This window comes from Chiloscyllium plagiosum, chromosome 42, assembly GCF_004010195.1.
Source record: "Chiloscyllium plagiosum isolate BGI_BamShark_2017 chromosome 42, ASM401019v2, whole genome shotgun sequence".
NCBI classification, from domain to species: Eukaryota; Metazoa; Chordata; class Chondrichthyes; order Orectolobiformes; family Hemiscylliidae; genus Chiloscyllium; species Chiloscyllium plagiosum.
The window spans coordinates 19050288-19057245 of NC_057751.1; positions in this window are offsets into that span (position 1 = coordinate 19050288).

Sequence of the window (6958 nt, forward strand, 5' to 3'; positions counted from 1 at the left end):
GTCCCTCATGATTTTATAAACCTCTACAAGGTCACCCCTCAGCCTCCGACGCTCCAGGGAAAACAGCCCCAGCCAGTTCAGCCTCTCCCTGTAGCTCAGATCCTCCAACCCTGGCAACATTCTTTTTCAAGGAGCTATGAACCTGCACTCCAAGGTCTCTTTGTTCAGCAACATTCCCTCGGACCTTCCCATTAAGTGTATAAGTCCTGCTAAGATTTGCTTTCCCAAAACGCAGCACCTCACATTTATCTGAATTAAACTCCGTCTGACACCCCTTAGCCCACTGGCCCAGCTGATCGAGGTCCTGTTGTAATCTGAGGTAACCTTCTTCTTACACCTCCAATCTTGGTGTCATCTGCAAACTTACTAATCATACCTCTTATGCTCACATCCAAATAATTATATAAATGACGAAAATGACTTGATGGGCCGAATGGCCTGCTTCCACACTGTAGAGATTCTACAAAAAGCTCAGTAGGTCTGGCAGTGTTGGCGAACAGAAATCAGAGTTAACACTTTGGGTCTGATGACCCATGCCCAAAACGGAGGGTGGTGGGGAAGAAGTTGGATTTCTTTTTCATGTAGAAGATGGGGGTTGCGGGGGAAGTAGAAAGGGAGCCCAGTAAAGGAGAGGACAGTTTCAGACTTAATATTCTGAAAGGAGCCCATGTCAGTCAGGGGAGCGTTTTGGAAATAGCGATCATAACCCAGTTAAAATTTAGGGTAGTTATGGGAAAGGATATAGATAGGCCAGGAATTAAAGTTCTACGCTGGGCATAGGCTAATTAAAGTAAGATAGGATCCAGTTTGGCCCAAGTGGACTGGGAGCAGATAAAACCGTGTCGGAACAGAGGGAAGCATTCAGAGAGGAAGGTACACAAAAGATTTACCAGGATGTTGCCTGGTATGGGGGGGGGGGGGGGGGGGATTTTAGCAATGAAGAAAGGTTGGATAGACTGTGTTTGTTTTCACTGTAATGCAGGAGATTGAGGGGTGACCTGATAGAAGTTTATAAGATTGTGACTGTGTGGATAGAATGGAAAGTATGAGGCTTTCTCCCAGGGTGGAGGGGTCAGTTACACAGGGACACAGGTTAAAGGTGCGATGGGGGTGGGGTGGGGAAGAGTTTAAAACAGATGTGTGAGGCACTTTTTTCATACAAAGGGTGGTGAGTGACTGGAACACACTGCCAGAGGTGGTGGTGGAAGCAGACACAACAGCAGCTTTCACTTGGAGGAATACTTGAACGGGAAGGGAACAGAGGGATATGGATCCTGTAAGTGAAGACAGTTTTAGTATGGAAGGGTAAAATGTGTCGGCACAGGCTTGGAGGGCCGAAGGGACCACAGGGGTGCTGTTTTGTTCCATGTTCTAGGAACTAGTCAGTGTATGGGGCAAATATGTTCCTGTGAAGTCAATGGATGGGAGTTATGGATGTCAAGGTGTATAAAGGTTAAGTTTAAGAGATGTTTATGGCAGATGCTGAGAGCTCAATATGGCAGAATCCCTGGAGGAGTGTAAAAAAGAGCAGGACTTACAAAATACAAAGGGAAGGTAACAGAGTGCATGAGAAAGCTTAGGTGGATAGAATGAGGAAAATACAAAGGGTGTTTTTAAATATCTCAACATCAGGAAAGTAACTTGGGACAGAGTAGGGCCCATCTGGGAATATCGAGGTAATCGGTGTACAGAAAGGTATGGGCATAGTCCTTAGTGATTAATTAACAATGGAAAAAGGCAACACAAATATAGACCTGTAGGGGACAGGACTGTAAAATAATAGACAGAATTAACAGAGACAGAGAGGTCTCTGGCGCTGTGAGGCAGCAGTGCTAACCACTGTGCCACCGTGCCGCCCAATAAGAGAGAGTGAGTGTATGGGAGAGAGAGAAAATGAGACAGAATGATAGAGCAAGAGTGGCAGAGAAAGTGAGTGTAAGTGAGAGAAAGAGGGAGAGACAGTGAGTGAGTAAGAGAAAGAGTATGGGAGAGAATGACACACAGAATGATAGAGCGAGAGTGTGAGAAAGCGTGAATATGAGAGAGAGAGAGAGGTATGTGTGTATGAGAAACACAATATTAATATGTTCAACAGCCTTGGAAGTGGGTAAATCTGCAGGCCCGAAAGAGATGTATCCCCAGGTTGTTGGGGGAGGTAAGTGAGGATATACCCTCTCTGGTGCTGATGGACTGCCAAAGTTGTCCTATTATTAAAAAAATGGAGTGAGGGAGAGACCCAGGAACCTACAGGCCAGTAAGTCTAATCTGGGTGACTGGGAAGTCATTGGAAAGAATTCTGAGGGACAGAATGTATTGGCGCTTGGAGAGACATAAATTCATCATGAACAGTCAGCATGGATTTGTTTAGGAAATGTTTGCAGATATCAACGGGTGGCTCTCAGTGGTTAGCACTGTTGCTTTGCAGCACTGGATACCCAGATTCAATTCCAGCCGCAGGCAACTGTGTGGAGTTTGCTCATTCTCCCCATGTCTTCGTGGGCTTCCTCTGGGGTGCTCCAGTTTCTTCCTACTTTCCGAATATGCGCATGTTCAGGGGGGGGAACTGTGGGATTATGGGGATAGGGTGGGGTCTGCATCTGGAATGCCCTTTCCAGGGTTGATGCAGACTCATAGGTGGAACAGACCCCACCAAAAGTGCTCCGCCATTCAATAAGATCATGGTTGATGTTTTCACGGACTCAACTTCACTTACCCGCGCTCTCACCATAACCTCAATTCCTTCACTGTTCAGTTATTGTCTCGTAGTTAATATATCCATTATTCTGCTAAGTTTTCCAATATAGTTCTTATTCCTTATTTCTTTTGTTGTATTTTAACTGTAGTGTATGAATAAACTGTTTTGCTTCAAGCCTGGTAGTTTGGCCAACTGAATTGCATCTGGAATGCAACACCTTACAATTGCCTTTAAGATGGGAAAAATGTTAGTGTCCAGAAAATCTTCCGAATATATTTTGAGGGGGTTTGGTCTGGTCCACAACAACTCTCATTCTTGAAATCAGTCTGACTTCCACGAGGGGGAAAGGTGGTGGAGGAAGGGGCTCGTCTGCATTTCTGCAGCACCTTCAGGCACCACCACCAACTTGGCACAGCAAGATCCCAGATGCAGCAGTCAGCCTTCACCTGCCGTCCAAGCCCGAACTTCCTCACACCCACCTTCTTCACAGTCCAGGGCCAGACCACCAGAATCCACAGAAATGTTCAGACCATCAGTCGGCCGGCCTGGTGGAGTCTCTCCTCCAGCGATGGGATCGATGTCAAGGCCACATCGGGGGGGGGGGGGGTGATGGGGAAATGGGAAGAAATCGGGGGTCTACACCAGCTGGAAATTTCCACTCAAGGTTGGTCAAGCAGGAGGCGAGAGAGAGCGAGAGACACAGACAGACAGACAAAGAGAGAGGAGAGAGATAGAGAGAAAGAGACAGGCAGAGACACCGGCACAGAGAGAGGGAGAGGCAGAGGGAATGAGAGAGAATGAGCTAGAGGGAGATGGGAGCAGAGGGAGAGACAAAAGAGAAGAGACAGAGAGAGGATGAGCAAGAGAGAGAGAGATATAGAGAGAGACACACAGAAAAGGAGGACAGTGAGAGCAAGAGAAGGACAGAGGGGAAAAAAACGAGGGCTAAACAGAGAGAGAAATAAGCCCTCTGCAGTTTCCCAGTGAAAAGAGTTTTAGGGAGGTCATTAATCACTGATCTTCAACCTGATCATTAATCTGTCATCATTAATCACTCGTCATCAAACTGATCACCCATGCCGCATCATTAACCTGATCATTAATCATTCATCGATCTGATCAGTAATCACTCGTCATTAATCTGCTCTAACCCGGTCACTCTCTTTCCCCCCACCCCACCCCACCCCCCTCCCCCCACACACACACACACACACACCCAAAATGAAACACAAAGAAAGCTGATTATCAGGGATATCAAAATGCAACCATAACCTTTTATCTTATAAAAACAACTCAGCCAGTCTATTCCCTAGTTGACCCCTTTGAGAAAGGAAAGTTTGGATTGGGGGGGGGGTTGAATTGGAACAGTGAAAGATAAAATCCCCACATCCCCTAATCGAGCAGAGGGGGGTGACAAAGAGTAAGGGTTGTCATGTGGACAAGTTCCTTCCATGACCCGACCTCCCTCAGAGTATACTTCAAATGGAAAAACGCCCAGAGCCAACTTGCGCACAGCAAGATCCCACAGGCCAGCAGCACTACGAGATGAATTGTGGAGGTGGAGGTATCTTCCATGCTCACTTGGGCTGTGTCATCTTAAACCGGGAGATGCTGAACTCAGTGTGGGGACTGAGGAACGACAGCTCAGCCTAGGCTCCGCCAGGCACCATATCATCCAGCTAATGTCTGACTTATAACTAACTGAACATATAGAAGAGTCTGGGACATGTAGCTCTCTCTGCAAACCATGCCCCTGCTCTCCCCCCCCACCCCCGCGATATTATTACATACCCTAATGGGCTGGACCATCCCAACCAAGGGAACCTGAAACCACACCAGCTCTCTTTTGAGACTCTTCAACCTAGTGATTTCTGGGGGGGTTAAAAATACCTTGTAAACATTTCAAAGGGTGTGTGCACGTGTGGATCTGTCTGTGTGCCTGTGTTTCTGTCCAAGTATCAGCACGCAGGCGTGCATCTGTGTTGGCCTCCCGTGTGTGTTTTTGTATGCATTTGCGTGTTCGTATGTATCTCTGTGCTTGCTTGTATGTGCATCTGTGTGCACATTTGCATGTGTGTCTGTACATGTGTATTTGGAGAAGAATTATAGGAGGCACATTAAGAAGTTTGCAGATGACACCGTCATTGGTGGTATAGTTAACAATGAAGGCGGCTGTTTTAAGATTAGAGCGGGATCTTGATCAATTGGAACAACGGACTGAATAGTGGCAGATGGAGTTTAATTTGGCTAAATGGGAGGTATTACGTCTTGGTAAAACAAACAAAGGCAGGACTTAGAGAATTAATGGCAAGGCCCTGGGTAGTGTTGTGGAACACAGACACCTCAGGGTTCAGGTACATAATGCTTTGAAGCTTGCTTCACAGGTAGACAGGGTGGTTAAGAAGGTGTTTAGCATGCTTGCCTTCATTGCTTAGACCCATAGAGTATAAGAGCTGGGACTTCATGTTGATGTTGCACAGGATGTTGGTGAGGCCTCTTCTGGAATACTGTGTCCAGCTCTGGTCATCCTGTTATAGGAAGGATATTATTAAATTGGAGAGGATTCAGAAAAATAATTACCAGGATGTTGCCAGGCATGAAGGGTGTGAGCTATAAAAATAGGCTGCAACTGTTTTCACTGGAGCATAGGAGGTTGACGGGTGACCTTATAGAGACTTTTAAAATCAAGAAGGGTATGGATAAGGTGAATAGCAAAAGGTCTTTTCCCTAGAATGGGGAAGTTCAAAAGTAGAGGCCACATTTATAAGGTGAGAGGAGAAAGATTTAAAAAGAACATGATTGATACCTTTTTTTTTGCACAGAGTGGTTTGTGTATGGGATGAACTGCCAGAGGAAGTGGTAGATGAGGGTATACTTACAACATTTAAAAGACATTCAAACAAGTTCATGAAGAGGAAAAGTTTGGAGGGATATGGGCCAAGCGCAAGCAGGCAGGACTAGTTTAAGTTGGGAACATGGTCAGCATGGACTGGTTTAACCGAAGGGTGTGTTTCCATGCTGTATGACTATGTGCGCCTGTATGTCTATGCATGTTTGCACATGCAGCTGTATATCTGTGCTGGTTTGTATGCGCACACGTGCATGTGTTTGTGCGCATCTTTGCACGTTTGTATTCATGCGCGTGCACAAATGTCTGCCTGTGTGTGTGTGTGTGTGTGTGTGCGCATGTGTCCGTCTCCCTGAGAGTGCACGTGCCTGAGTGCGAGCACTGGGCTGGCTTTCAAAGCAAGCAACAAACACCAATTTCTCTTCAGCCCACATTGGCTACACAAAACGAAAAATGCAAAGTAAGGCCGCTGACTGTTGTCAGGACAAGAGTATTTTGAACCAGAAATGTTTACTGGGGCAGCCCACATCACAGAGACTTGTCCAGAAATGAGGGCCAAGGCTCCAAACTGAACTTTGCTAATGTAATTTACTACAGGAGCTGCACTCATGTGACACAGTGGCACCTGGGCCAGGTGGTCTGGGTTCAACTTCCAGTTCTGCTCTGGACTTGTGCCATAACGCATTGGGACAATTGGAACAGGTTGATGAAATATATTCTTGATGTTAAGAAATAGTAATGCTAACCTCCCCCCCCCCACCCCCCTTCTCCCCACTGGTTACACTGAATCAAGCCTTGACTCCACACGTACGGGTCTCAGGGGTGAGTCTGTCAACGTCTCTCACACCAAATTTATCTAAAGAAAGGCGAGTGCGGGAGTGAATCAGAGAGAGACAGCGATGATTGAACAGAATGAGGGCAGAGCTGAGAGACGTTGCACGAGTGCATGCACAAGGGAAAAGGAGAGAGCTCGGCTGTGAAAAAGCACCCTGCAGTCAAATAGCCTTCCAGAATTGAAGCCCAAACACCAGCAGCACTTGGGAGGGATGTTATGGGGATCAAGGGTTACAGGAAAGGCACGAGGGGGTGTGGGGGGGGGGGGGGGGGCAGTGAAAAAGATTTCAGCCATGATCGAATGGTGGAGCAGTCTCAAATGGGACGAATGGCCTCATTCTGCCCCCTACATCTCACAGGCATCAAAGGACATCAGGGCACTCTGATGCCCAGCGAGGACACTCCAGGGCATTAAGAGGGCAGCAGCAGCAACTCTGTTCTAGGCACACATTCCTGGGGTGGGTAGGGACGCAGGAGAGGATTGAGATAACATGACTCAACCCCCCCCCCCCCCCTGTAATTCCAACAGCCTCGCTGGGCAAAGTTTAAGGGGGGGGGCAGGGGGTAGTGGTGGTGGAGAA